At 34.9% G+C, this 14,233-nt stretch overlaps 1 protein-coding gene across 2 annotated transcripts in view; it reads right to left on the bottom strand.

The window, feature by feature from the left end:
* The window catches only part of kek4 (kekkon 4), a 285,350-nt gene extending 274,388 nt beyond the window's left edge, over nt 1-10,962 (bottom strand). Inside the window, exon 1 of one of the 2 annotated variants that reach the window (XM_073974539.1) lies at nt 10,706-10,962. The gene's annotated coding sequence lies outside the window, so the exon portion shown is untranslated. The remainder of the gene's footprint in view (nt 1-10,705) is intronic. The other variant, XM_073974540.1, reaches the window with a different exon arrangement.
* Nucleotides 10,963-14,233: the final 3,271 nt, after the last annotated feature.

The following is a 14,233-nucleotide window of genomic DNA, read 5'->3' as shown; positions in this document are numbered from 1 at the left end:
TTTCAGAGTTTTTTTAGGTTTTTACGATTTTGCTTGGAAATTACAGGACCTATCGAAATTAGATTAAAGAAAATGTTGTAGCAGTGAAATTTCTCTGCAAAAAATATAATATGTTGTGTGGCGTTATTTAAAGCTACTTTAAGGTGTAGTTCATTGATTTTATATGAATTATTGATACGACGGTTATAAATTCTATAGAAACAAAGTTCACAATATTTAAGATAAAATTTTAAAAATCCCCAGACAACAGATCTGCCGATTCAGTCTAAACTTTGGCCTTCGTAAAATTTTGTCCAAACTTAGTTTAATTTCGAGGATGCGTTATATCTGTCCACTACTTTCGGCACGACAACTCTTGAAGGGAGTAACCGATTTGGTTCATACTTTGCAAATCGTGAAATTTCTTCCAGACTTAGATGAGATTCCAATAAGGACACAATCGGTCCACTCCTTCAGGTGCCTCCCACACAAAATTTCGGAAAAGTTCAGTTTAGGACCTGCTCCCGAATAGCTTTGATTTTTGTTGCAACAACTTATATTCACTGCCCCCATACGACCGTACAAGCTTCTTTTGGGGCAAGTCCATCCTTCCTGAGAAAATAGCATGCAAAAAACACCTATGACACCGTGAGCAGTTGTTGGTCCAACATTTTGTTTTCGTATTATTTTGTCCAAACTTAGTTTAAGTTCGAAGATGGGTTATATCGGTCCACTCCTTCCGGCACCTCCCCCACAAAAGTTCGAAAATGTTCGGAAAAATTGTGCGCACGATAACTGTAGCCTCGAATATTGTAGCCTCGAAAGAAGTTGCAGTGATGGAAGTATAGGACATTCATGAGTCAAACAATTAACAAACGTCACACAATTAGCAACGAAGACTTTTTTATTTGCCATTGACTTGGTACATGTATTAGAAGAAGAATGACTTATTTCTAATAAATTTAGAAAAATATCTTAGAAGGCTTAGCGTTGTTTCGCTGGCGATAAAGTTCGTCGGAAACACTTATTAACGCAAATCGGGGTATTAATGTATTTAACAACATACATTATATGTAGGTATTGGTTTTGGTTATTATTTTTGTACTACGTGGGTAATTTTTTATTTATAAATTTTATCTTGTCTTAAATAAATCTACCAAATAATTTTTGCAAAAACCCGGTATTTTTATCACAATTATTTGTAAATTTTTTTTACTTGGTTCGAAAATAATTACTTGACAAACTGTATTTTCCACTAATGTTACATAAATTGATCAAGTTTAATAGAATATAATTGAATTTTGAATTGCAATAATTTTTTGGATATTTTAGTTCGGAAGGATTGTCAGTAAGTTTTATACAGTAAACTCCGGAAGCTGCAATTGGTGGCAATTTTTAAATACACTTTATGAAATAAGTGGAATTTGTGATTTTGGTATTATATTGGTAGCGGTGTTTGATGTATGAATATTTTCTGACTTTTTTTTTTTGTATTCATAACATAAATGTATATTGCCTACTCTTTAGTAACTAATTCATAAGCAGTGATATTTTCAATACAGTATTTAAATAAAATTGCTGGAAAATGTGCCTAATCTTAATATAATTATCAATGTGAATTACCTACGAAAAATGTTCACGTTTAACGAGCTATAATTTTATAGTATATCTAAATGTCAATAAACTCATTTCGGAATATTCTATCTATTCTATGGAGTATTGTCTATAAAAGAAAACAATAACAATGTTTGAAATTGATCAACATATTTTTCGATTTTGGTCCACCCAGGGAACTCTGTACGGCGTATTGTACGACACCACTTATAGAATAGTTTTGTATGGCTGAATTATTCAGGAATTTTCGCCACATTACGCTGGAAGATATTTTTGCCACCGTTAAAAATGTGTTGTTGCCTGTCCTTGTCATTCCGAACCCGTCCGTTCAGAAGTAAATTGCACCCCGGTGGCATCAGGTCTTTTAAATATATATAACTTTAAAGCTTTAGGATATAAAGGAATTTAGTTGTGCATGTCCGTCGGTCCATAGGTTCATTACAAATTGCAATGAAACTTCAGAATTCTACTTCTGGATAACGAGCATTTAATATTTAGGATCATTATTATACGTTTTCTTTTAGACGGTGCTTTTGAACCAAAATTAAATGAAAGGTGCTTACACCTGGGAAATTTTTGCGGATTCTGAAACTACAATGTTCATAGATGAGAAAAATCAAAAAACAAAAATCGCATGGGTGCTTTTTAAATAAATCGCGATTCAAGTTGACATTTTTAAGGGTTTTTTAGGTTTTTGCTTGAAACCGCAAGTCCTATTGAAATGGGACTGAAAAAGTGTTGTAGCTATGAAAATTCTCTACAAGATTGACTTGTATGATGTCTTCGTAGTTTTTACCGTTTTTGAGATATAGAAGTTCAAATAAGGACAAAGTATTGACTATATCCCTCCTTATATTACAATGTTATGCACAGTGCACCTTTACTAACTTTAAATGAAAACCGTTTACACCAGGAAAGTTGGTGAGAGAGATGAGAAAAATCCAAAAACAAAAAAAATCGCTGGATGGATTTTTTAATAAATCGTGATCAAAGTTCACATTTTTAGGTTATTTTAGGTTTTAACGATTTTGTTTGGAAAGGAAATGTTGTAGCAGTGACAATTCTGTACAAGATTGGCTGATTGATATTTTCTTAGGTTTTACCATTTTTGAGTTCAGATCAAAGTTTCAGATTTTTTTCTTAGGTCTTCAGGATTTAACTTGAAAACTGCAAATTCTTTCGAAATGGGACTAAAGAATATGTAGTACCATTTTTGAGATATATAAATTTATGTTGGGAAATTGCAGTCATGTCATTGTTTTATAAGGAGGCGATGCAGTCAATCCATTGTCCTAATTTGAACTTCTATATCTCAATAACGGTAAAAACAATGAAGATGTTGCAAGTGTCAACCTCGTAGAGAATTTCCATAGCTACAACATTTGCTTAAGTCCCATTTCGAACGGACTTGCGGTTTTCAAGCAAAATCGTGAAAACCTAAAAAACCCCTTTAAAAATATCAACTTGAATCGCGATTTATTTAAAAAGCACTCCGGCGATTTTTTTGTTTTTTATTTTATTTTTCTCATCTATGAACATTGTAGTTTCATAATCCGCAAAAATTTCCCAGATGTAAGCACCTTTCATTTAAATTTGATTCAAAAGCACCGTGTCTACTATTGGATGAATTTGAAAACGCAAAATAAAGCAATTTTAAGGCATTAAAAATATATAATTTTCACATTGGAAGTTAATTCCAATTTGGCCTTTGACTTTAAGAAAACCGGAACGCTATAAATCTGTTCGCAGAATCCAAACTATAACAAAAGAAGACGTATAATAATGGATTTTAGTGTGTCAAAAGGACAACAAATTTTGTACGTAAAAATTGAAAGTGTGTATTGTATGGACGAGTAGATTGGCACCGACTCAAAATTGTCTATTGTCACAAGTGGGAGCCAACGTGGTCAGACTCGGCGATAAATAGTAGTTTCCATATTATTCAGGCAATTTTAACTTCCGTGCATTCATTGATATGAGAAAAGGCTCCCCTGTCCCTTCAGGGATGTTGTGAGAACATATGTATATATGATCACAATCGCCACAAATATCCCAACAGCACCAGAAATTTAATCTAAAGTACCAACAACTTTGAAATAAAAATTAATTATAAGATGGGTTACATCATAACCTGCATGAACTTTTTTTGAATAACTTTTTTATAAATTTTACATTTTTGGTTCGATTCCCAGGCCAGGCAACATCAAATTTCCAACGGTGGCAAAATACCCCTCAGTAATGTTGGCGACATTTCCTGAGTATTTCAGCCATATAAAACTTTTCTACAAAGTGGTGTCTTAAGACACGCCGTTCGGACTCGGCGATAAACAGTAGGTCCCATATCATTGAGCTTATATGAATCGGGGTGCACTCATTGATATGAGAGAAGTCTCCCTTGCCCCTCCTGGGATGTTTGTGGAACATTATTATAGTCAAATATAGAGGCACAATAAAAATCCGACCAAAATTCAATAAAAAAAATACAAAATGCAATTTTTAATGGACGCCTGTCGCACATATTTCATAGAAAAAAATCTATAATTTTTGGCCACAAATCTAGAAAAAATTATTTCACACGGATATATTTTTCGTAAATCCCTTTCTTACACCATCGACATTTATGCTAACGAGGGTGCATACACTTTCATTCGGGCAAAAATGTGCCTCATCAAATTAATGGTTTTAGATCCCAAAACGGTTTAGCAATGTCCGTCCTTCTGTCTGTCTGGCTGGCTGGTTGGATCGCACGATAACTCTCGAACGAATCAACCAATTCGCTCCAAAATTTGGCTTTCGTAATATTTTGTCCAAACTTTAGTTTGGTTTAACTTCGAAGATGGGTTATACCGGTCCACTACTTCCGGAACCTCCCCCACAAAAGTTCGCAAAATGTTTGGAGAATTTGTGCGCACGATAACTCTTCAAGGATGTAACTGATTTAGTCCATACTTTGCACATCATGAAATTTCAACCAGACTTAAAAGTTCAGTTTAGGACCTGTAGTGGGATTCTGTAACTCATTTTTGCTGTTATCGATAATTGTCGGTAAAATTAAAATGCTTATAATTTGATAATAAACGAAATTTTTCGGTAAGTTAACGTTGAATAAAAAGTAGTCGCTATCCTCTACCGACACAAGTAGTGATGCCAGCTTTTCTTTATGTTTTTAGTCATAATTATGCGATTTAATTTTACCGATTTTTGTCGGTAACAGCAAAAATGAGTTACAGAATCCCACTACTGCTCCCAAATCGCTTTGATTTTTGTTGCAGCTACTTGTATCTGCGAATTCGGTCCAAAATTTGGCTTTCGCAATGTTTTGTCCAAACTTAGTTTATGCTTGAAGATTAGCCATATCGGTCCACTCCTTCAGGTATCTCCCACACGAGAGTTCAAAAATGTTCGAAACAATTGTGAGCACTATAACTCCATACTTTACACATCCTAATATATCTACCAGATATAAATCAGGTGCGAATATGTACCATATTTGTCTACTCCTTTCGGTACAGACCAGCTCTCGAATCGCTTTGATTTTTTTGAAACAATTTGCATTCGCTGCCTCAATTACGACGGTAATTTTTTTTTTTTGAGGTCAATTCCATACTTCTTGAAAAAACAGGCCAAAAGGTGTAAAAACTCTCAAACTGATCAACCGATTTGGTCTAAAATTTGGCTTTCGTCATATTTTGCCCAACGATAGTTTCAGCTCGAAGATGGGCAATACCGGTCCACGAAATACGATGACTCCCCCCAATATTTAAAAAATTTCACTAAGATGGTATGCACGATATCTCTTGAACGGGACAACCAATTTGGTCCAAACTTTGGATATCCTAATATTATTTCCAAATTTGGTTAAGCTTCTAAAATTGCCCGCATCGGTCCTTTCCTTAGGGAACCTCCCCCATAAAAGTTCAACTTTTGTGCTTAAGTGATGTTTAGGGTCTGTTTGAAGATTTTTTTGAAAATGTATACCGATATTATGTTTTCGTGTTCAAGTCCATGCTTCCTAGCATACTGCTCTAAAACTTATTCAATGACCCACCGAAATTACCAGTGGACGCGATATCTACAGAAAAGAAATAAAAGATCCACTTCCATAATGGACTATTTCGGTCCATTCCTTCAATTACCTCCTCCGTAATTCTTTTGAACTTCAATCCTAATCCACATTTTTGTCGGCAAGTTAAAATGTCCAAAAACGGCTACAAAATTCTGAAAAGACCCAAAATACATTCGGTCTATCCGTTGGTGAAGGTTTCAAATCACATAGGCTGAGGGTATATCTCTGTCGACAAAGCCGACTGATACTTTTGTAAATTTTCAATAATGTCCGTATAATTCGAAGTTATATAAAAAGTTATACAAAACAAGTAAAAGAGTATCAGTCGGCTTTGCCGACAGAGATATACCCTCAGCCTGTGTGTATTGAAATACTTTTTTTTTCCAAAAAAACTTATGTATTTAGGGGGTTTTCTAAATTTTGGGCGTATGAACCGACAAAAATATGGATAGGATTAAAGTTCAGATATTTGCAGGGATATCGATAGATAGGGCATTTTAACCATACTAGCCTACGAAAAACATAATATCGCTTCAAACAGCGCCACTAGGAAAACCTTCGGTAAAAATGTCCAAAGGATCCTCGAATAGGCCCTTAACCACACAAAAATGTTGAAAATTTGTGTGGGTGGTACCACAACGATTGGACGGATATGGCCCAAATTTGAATATAAACTAAGTTTCGACAATATTTAGATTTATAAAGTTTGGACCAAAGCGGTTGCTACGTCTATGAGACATCGCACAACAAAGTGATTCGATAGCAGGTCTTAAAGTGAACTTATCCGAAATTTTGTGCGGGATGTACCGGATGGAAAGGACAAATATAGTCCATATTTGAACCTGATCTATATCTAGTAGACATATTAGGATGTGCAAAGTATGGACCAATTCGGCCACTCCCTTCAAGAGTTACCGTAAGAACAAATTTTCCGAACATTTTTAAATTTTTGTGGGGAGGTACCTGAAGGAGTGGACCGATATGGCTTATCTTCGAACTTAAACTATGTTTGGACAAAATATTACTGAGGCCAAATTTTGGACCGAATCGGCAGATCCGTTCGAGAGTTATATTGCGCTCTAACCACCTCACACGGTGCCATAGGGGTTTTTTGCATCTTTCAGGTTATTTTCTCAGGAAGTATGGACTTGCCCCTGATAAAATTTATAGCGTCGTATGGGGGACAGTGAATACAAGTTGCTAAAACAAAAATTAAAGCGATTCGAGAGGTTGCCCTAAACTGAACATTTCCGAAATTTTGTGTGGGAGGTACCCGAAGGCGTGGGCCGGTTGAGTCTATATTGAAACCTTATCTAAGTTACGATGGGCAAAGCATGGACCAAATCGGTTACTCCCTTCAAGAGTTATCGTGCGCACAAATTTTCGGATTATTTGCGAACTTTTGTGGGGGAGGTACCGGAAGGAGTGGACCGATATAGCCCATATTCGAACTTAAACTAAGTTTGAACAAAATATTAGGAAAGCCAAAATTTAAACCGAATCGGTTCGTCCGTTCGATAGTTATCTTGCGCTCCAGCCAGACAGAAAGACAGACGGACGGACATAGCTAAATCAACTCCAAATTGTCTGAAACACATTTCGTCCAAACATACTTGGGGTCTAAAACCATTATTTCGATGAGGCACATTTTGCCCGTATGAAAGTGTATATACCCTCGTTCGCATAAATGCTGAGGGTATAAAAACTATAACAGAATTTCTCATCATTTTCAAAATGAATATTGAACAAAACAAAAACAAAAAATATATTTGAGAAAATTATGAGAAATTCAGTTATATTTTTTGTGTGGTTTTTCAGATTTAAACCACTTTAACTTAGCCATTTGTTAACCGATTTAAACAAATAATAACTTGTTCGAAAGATATTATTCACCCCTTTAAAAGGAAGAAGGATTAATAGAAATCCGTAAAAAAAAGAAGATATGTCCGTTTAAATTTGAAAATCTAAGAAACCCAGATTTTCACTTCTTTTACCGTTATAAAAAAATAAAACGAAATGACCCAAACGAATTAAAGGCATTGTCGTTGTCCATGGATCCCGACACGATATAATTTTGCATCAGAACGCTTGAATATTTTTCTGGTCAACTTTTGTAGCACAGCGCCTTTTATCGACATTTTTCGAAAAGTTTGTACCTTCTCAAGGCCAAAACTGCCTGGAGGAGCGTTCCAATGCTTTTGCGATGTATTAGAGAGTTCTTAATTACTGTCTTGGCAACAATTTTTGTCCGTGTGTTGGATCGAAAATCTCAATGGTTTGGCTGTTATATGCCAAAATGTCAAAAAAAAAAACGTGGATAAAAAACTTATAGTCAAAATCGGGAGGCTCGATTTTCACTGTAGACCTATGGTCTAGTGGACATTTTTGCTGAGTTCAATCCCAGGAATAAGAAGCGAGAAGAGCCCATGAAGGTTTTCAAATCGCCCCGGCCTAATACACATGGAAGTGGGGTTTACTTCATGAATTGTAATAACTTCCAGTTCTGAAGCTTGAGAGATTGGCAGTGGCTTACAACGATAAGACATAGAGATACATGAAAAAGTCAATCTCAGCTGGTGCGTATACAATGTTCGACAAAAAAGTGTCACTACATAATGCAAACACGAAAGCGTGGTAGAAATGTGCGAAGAAATATAGTTTCTCCAAAAGAGGTTTTGCATATTTTTTTAGCTTTTATCATTTTCTTCTATGAAATTGTCTTGCAAGCTACATTTCAAATCGATACATTCGTATTTTTTTGCAAATACATATTAAGTTTTTACAAAACAGCATCTCTTCACCCCGCCCTCCGAAGTTCAAAGAAATCTGTAACCTTTTTTCACAACTCGCCATCCCCGCATATTCCTTGAAAATTTCAGGATAATCGCTGTGCTGTGGTCGTTTTTGAGTCTATACGGAACATACAAACATACAAATATTGATGTTTAGGTATATGAAGAAGAATATCATCCACAAATTTAGATGTTTCAAAAAATAAGATATGCCCTTCCTCGGATTAATACAAACATTTGAAAACAAACGCGAAACAAATCGGTTGTAAATTGGTCGAGTTTTTGATTCACGTACAAACGTCATCTGAGTTTAATATAATAGATTTCCACAATATGTTATTTCTGTTTGAATTTCTTATATATTTTTTAAACATATTCTTAATTTATTCAAAGCGTGGCATAACTCATAAAAATGCGTTTGATTGATTTTGCACTGAATTTTAACACTGATATCTGACTAACTAGCTGATTGCAAACGATTGTCCAAATAGTTATTTTATTTCTTGTGTAATAAAATTTTTAAATAGTGAAGTAAAATTTTAATCGGCAAACTGAAACTCGTTTTTCTCGAAACTAATTTTTTGAGATGTGACCCTATAAAATTTATTTATTTGTCACTATAAAATTTATTATGTCGCTGAAGATAGTGTTTTCAAAAATCGTCTATTTTTTACGAATTTTCTCCTCCAAAACGTTTAATCCAAATATAGTTAGCTTTTAATTTACGTGTGTGCAGGTTGTCCTATGGCCAAATACGTCAAACTATATTCTAATCACTTGGGTTTATTGCTGTCTTAAGTTTTTTTTTTTTTTGTTAATTAAACTTCATAAAACGAACTATTTTTTGAATCTGATGGGATATCCATCAACATTCATTATTCATACTTATAAATGTATCATTCACTTCACTTAATTTAACTTGTCAAAACAAATGACGTGGTTCGTTTTAATGAAAAAACTTTTATATGAAAACAAATTTGTTGCTTAGTTCTTCTTAGAAATTAATTTATAATTTGTTATCTTAAATATTGGTGTCACTTGTTTTAAGCATAATTCAAATTCTTTAAAAGAAGCATAGGAATTCCACTTTAAACTTTACCATGGAGAAATTGAAACTTTGTTTTTTGAACATTCTCTTTAGACTTTTTTATTTCTTTTCTTTTTTATTTTAATTTTCTTTCATTTTGTGTGTTTCCAAGCAATTTACGTTCAAAAGCATTGATTTAAATTGAATTTCAAGCATTGTTAGTTACACTTTTGATATGGGTGTGTGTGTGTTTGTGTTTTTTCCTACTTTTTCTTCCACTTTAAAAATCACACATTCACACTTAACAATTGAAACATCGTTGCCAAAGCGAGAAATAAAACCCAGCCCAAAGCATTTGTCGATGTTTGGAAAACGGAGGAAAAAGAGCGTGGCAAAGTATCACATGATTTTTTAATGACTGAAATATCCACCTGGTAGCTTTGCTCGTTGTCGCCGCACACCAAGAGCTCTTGTTTTCAATGTTGCACTTGAGGGTTTGCTTAAATGCTTGGCTTTTATTTTTTCTGTTACATTGGTTTCTTCTACGGACACTTGATTTGTTACGTTATTGATGGTTTTCCGCTTTCAATAGCATTTTAACAAATTTTCACACAACATTTTCACCATGAACCTAACCTGGCAACTGGCACAAGCTGGTATTTTAAACATTTAACATCACGAAATTGTTTTATTTCTTTTTATTATTTGGCATTTACATTTTATTTTCGTGTTTTTTTTCTTCTTTGCTCAATTTTGTTTTGCTTATCTTGAAGGAGAAATCTTGTCTCATCATTTATTATAGCACTTCTGTTGATGGCTGAAGGTTTAACATTTTGCACATTTCCGCTATGCGGTAGTCGTAAACATTTATAAGGCCATCAACATTTAGGTAACACACAAACACTCTCAAACACATTGCCTTGCATAATTGCAGTAAATTATAACACACACATGTGGGGCAGCTAGTAATAGTAGTGGGATAACACCTCTAGCTGTTGTTGTTTTGTAGGTTTTGCATGTTGTTCAATGTTATATCTAATCTCTCGTAAACCACACTTATTCCATTTAATGCAGACGTACGTACGTACGTACATTCATATGCAGGGTAATTATCCTTGACATACCCTTAAACATCTTCTCGCACCTCATCTATTAAATATTAATTACAATTAACACACAGACACACTCTTAATCATGCCGCCACCACTGAACTACTCATTCACTTACACATTTATATTAACGCACCATAAATTAACATGTTCGTAGCATATAGACCGTATAATTAAAGTGTTGCCACTATTGCCGCGATGTTGTTATTGTTTTCGGGAATATTTCCTTCAACCATTGCAGAGTCTCAACATTTACAGAGAGAAAAACGCATACCGTCCGGAAAATTTGTAACGTGCGATTGACGAGTGCCCGATAATAACCACGTTGACTGCAATACTGTTTTTACTGATCCCATGAAACTTGATTTTATATCTAAGACATTCGTAAATTCATGTTTCAAGTACACGACCTTAACGGCATTATCGACAATTTATAACAGTTAGAGTAGATTTCAAATAATGCGCAGGCTCACATAAAAATTGTACTCAGCAAAGTCTCATTTCTTCCAATCACTAATTCTCCCTTCCAGTTATTTGCTGTTCTCTCATTTGGTATTCGACCACTTACTTGTCTCGCCCAAAAACATATCACATGTTTATAACAGTTTATCATGGTTGTTCTTCATTCATTGACTACTTTGTTTTCATTCTAACTGTTGTTATTGTTGTCATTGGACCTATGCCAATGCATTTTTCGGGCAATTCCTTAATCCTCAACAAAGCTTTTCACTTTGACATGAAATAAATACAAAACTAAAATAAAACTCATTAAGATTTGCAGGGGACTGAAGAAACATTCTTTTGAGAATTGAGTTGAAATTGAAATTCTCAGAGTAAATAGTTCAATTCAATTGCATGATAACTGACCTTAAAATTAATTTGTTAACAAAGATTTGATTGTGATTTCTTTCCAAGAGACATTTATTAATAAAGTACGAAAATTTCTAGATTTCTGTTCACACAATTAATCAATTGTAATGAATTTCATTGCTATAAAGAAGCAAGCTGTGAAGCTAAATTAATAAAGTAATAGTAAAAATTCTTACTTTTTAAATAATTGGGAAGAAATTTTAATAAACAAGTTGAAAATCAGGAACTGGATTCTAGTTCTATGAAAATTCGAAATGAAAAAAATTTTCTTTATAATATTTTTCATTTAACATTTATTACCTTTACAAAATTGTTCATTTCAGTTTTTCCTAGAAACAGAATTGAGCAACAGGAGCTTTGGTTCGTTCAAGCTCTTTATTAACTCGAATTTTTAGTAAGTGGATTTTCACAGCGGACATTTGGAGTGAGAGAAGGTGCGAAAAAATACATAAGATGGGTAAGAAGTGATTCATGAAGAGTTTAAAATAATTACACTGTGCTACAAAAATTGACCAACAAATATTCAACCGTTCTGATGTAAAATTTCTATCGTGTTTTTATACCCTCCACCATAGTGTGGAGGGTATATTAAGTTTGTCATTCCGTTTGTAACACATCGAACTAATCATTTGCGACCCTATAAAGTATATATATTCTTGATCAGGATAAAATTCTAAGACGATCTAGCCATGTCCGTCTGTCCGTCCGTCTGTTGTAATCACTCTAGGGTCCGCAATAATTGAGATAGAGTGCTGAAATTTTGCACCCGAGGGTCTTTTTTCCATAGGCAGGTCAAGTTCGAAGATGGGCTATATCGGTCCACTATTTGATATAGGCCCCATATAACGGTACCTCCGGATTTGAGGTATTTTGACGTTCTTCGCCACATTTGCACACCGAATTAGCTATAATTTGACACTTAGGGTTCTTAGTGATCAACAAACTTATATCCCAAAGCATATGGGCATAGGTCCATGTTTTGGTATAGCCTCCATATAACGGTACCTCCCGAATTTCGGTATTTTGAGAATTTTAGCCACAATATGTAACCGAACTATCCGCAATTTGACATTTGAGGTTCTCAATGGTCATGAAACATCTCCACTAAACATAGTCAACATAGGTCCATGTTTTGGTGTGGCCCCCTTATAACCGTACCTCCCGATTTTCCGTATTTTGAGAATTTTAGCCACAATTTTTAACCGAACTATCTGCAATTTGACATTTGGGGTTCCCAGTGGTCATGAAACATCTCCACGAAACATCGTCAACATGGGTCCATGTTTTGGTATAGCCCCCATATATCGGTACCTCCAGATTTTCGGTATTTTGAGAATTTTAGCTACAATTTTTAACCGAACTAGCTGTAATTTGCTATTTGAGGTTCTCGGTGGTCATGAAATATCTCCACCAAATATCGTCAACATAGGTCTATGTTTTGGTATAGCCCCCATATAACGGTACCTCCCGATTTTCGGTATTTTGAGAATTTTAGCCACAATTTGTAACCGAACTATCTGCAATTTGACATTTGAGGTTCTCAATGGTCATGAAACATCTCCACCAAACATAGTCAACATAGGTCCATGTTTTGGTGTGGCCCCCTTATAACCGTACCTCCCGATTTTCGGTATTTTGAGAATTTTAGCCACAATTTTTAACCGAACTATCTGCAATTTGACATTTGGGGTTCTCAGTGGTCATGAAACATCTCCACGAAACATCGTCAACATGGGTCCATGTTTTAGTATAGCCCCCATATATCGGTACCTCCAGATTTTCGGTATTTTGAGAATTTTACCTACAATTTTTAACCGAACTAGCTGTAATTTGCCATTTGAGGTTCTCGGTGGCCATGAAATATCTCCACCATGAAATATCTCCACCCATTTAACGGTACCTCCCGATTTTCGGTATTTTGAGAATATTAGCCACAATTTGTAACCGAACTACCTGCAATTTGACATTTGAGGTTCTCAATGGTCATGAAACATCTCCACCACACATAGTCAACATAGGTGCATGTTTTGGTGTGGCCCCCTTATAACCGTACCTCCCGATTTTCGGTATTTTGAGCATTTTAGTTACAATTTTTAACCGAACTAGCTGTAATTTGACATTTGAGGTTCTCAGTGGTTATGAAACATCTCCACAAAACATCGTCAACATAGGTCCATGTTTTGGTATAGCCCCCATATATCGGTACCTCCCGATTTTCGGTATTTTGAGAATTTTAGCTACAATTTTTAACCGAACTTCCTGTAATTTGCCGTTTGAGGTTCTCAGTGGTCATAAAACATCTCCAACGAAACATCGTCAACATAGGTCCATGTTTTGGTATAGCCCCAATATGACGGTATCTCCCGATTTTCGGTATTTTGAGAATTTTAGCTGCAATTTTTAACCGAACTAGCTGTAATGATCGGTATTTTGAGAATTTTAGCTACAATTTTGTCTATTCAAAAATAATCGACAATATAGGTCCATGTTTTGGTATACCCCCCATATAACTGTACCTCCCGATTTTCGGGAATTCTCAGTGGTCACGAAATTTCTTCACTAAAATTCGTCAACATGGGTCCATTTTTGAGGGTCTACATTGTTTTGATGAAACTACCCTCAATTTGACTCTTGAAGTTCCCTGCAGCTATAAAACATTTCCGCAAAAAAATTTAAAGATAGTTTGACTCTTTGATATAGCCCCGTAGGTGGTACCTTTCACCTAGCTGAACACATTTTTTTAGTTTAGATTAGATAATGAACCCCGAAAGACAGA

The sequence above is a fragment of the Musca autumnalis genome, unplaced genomic scaffold (assembly GCF_047663935.1).
Source record: "Musca autumnalis isolate F117 unplaced genomic scaffold, ASM4766393v1 scaffold_3, whole genome shotgun sequence".
Lineage (NCBI taxonomy): Eukaryota > Metazoa > Arthropoda > Insecta > Diptera > Muscidae > Musca > Musca autumnalis.
This window is presented reverse-complemented; position numbering and strand designations above follow the sequence as displayed.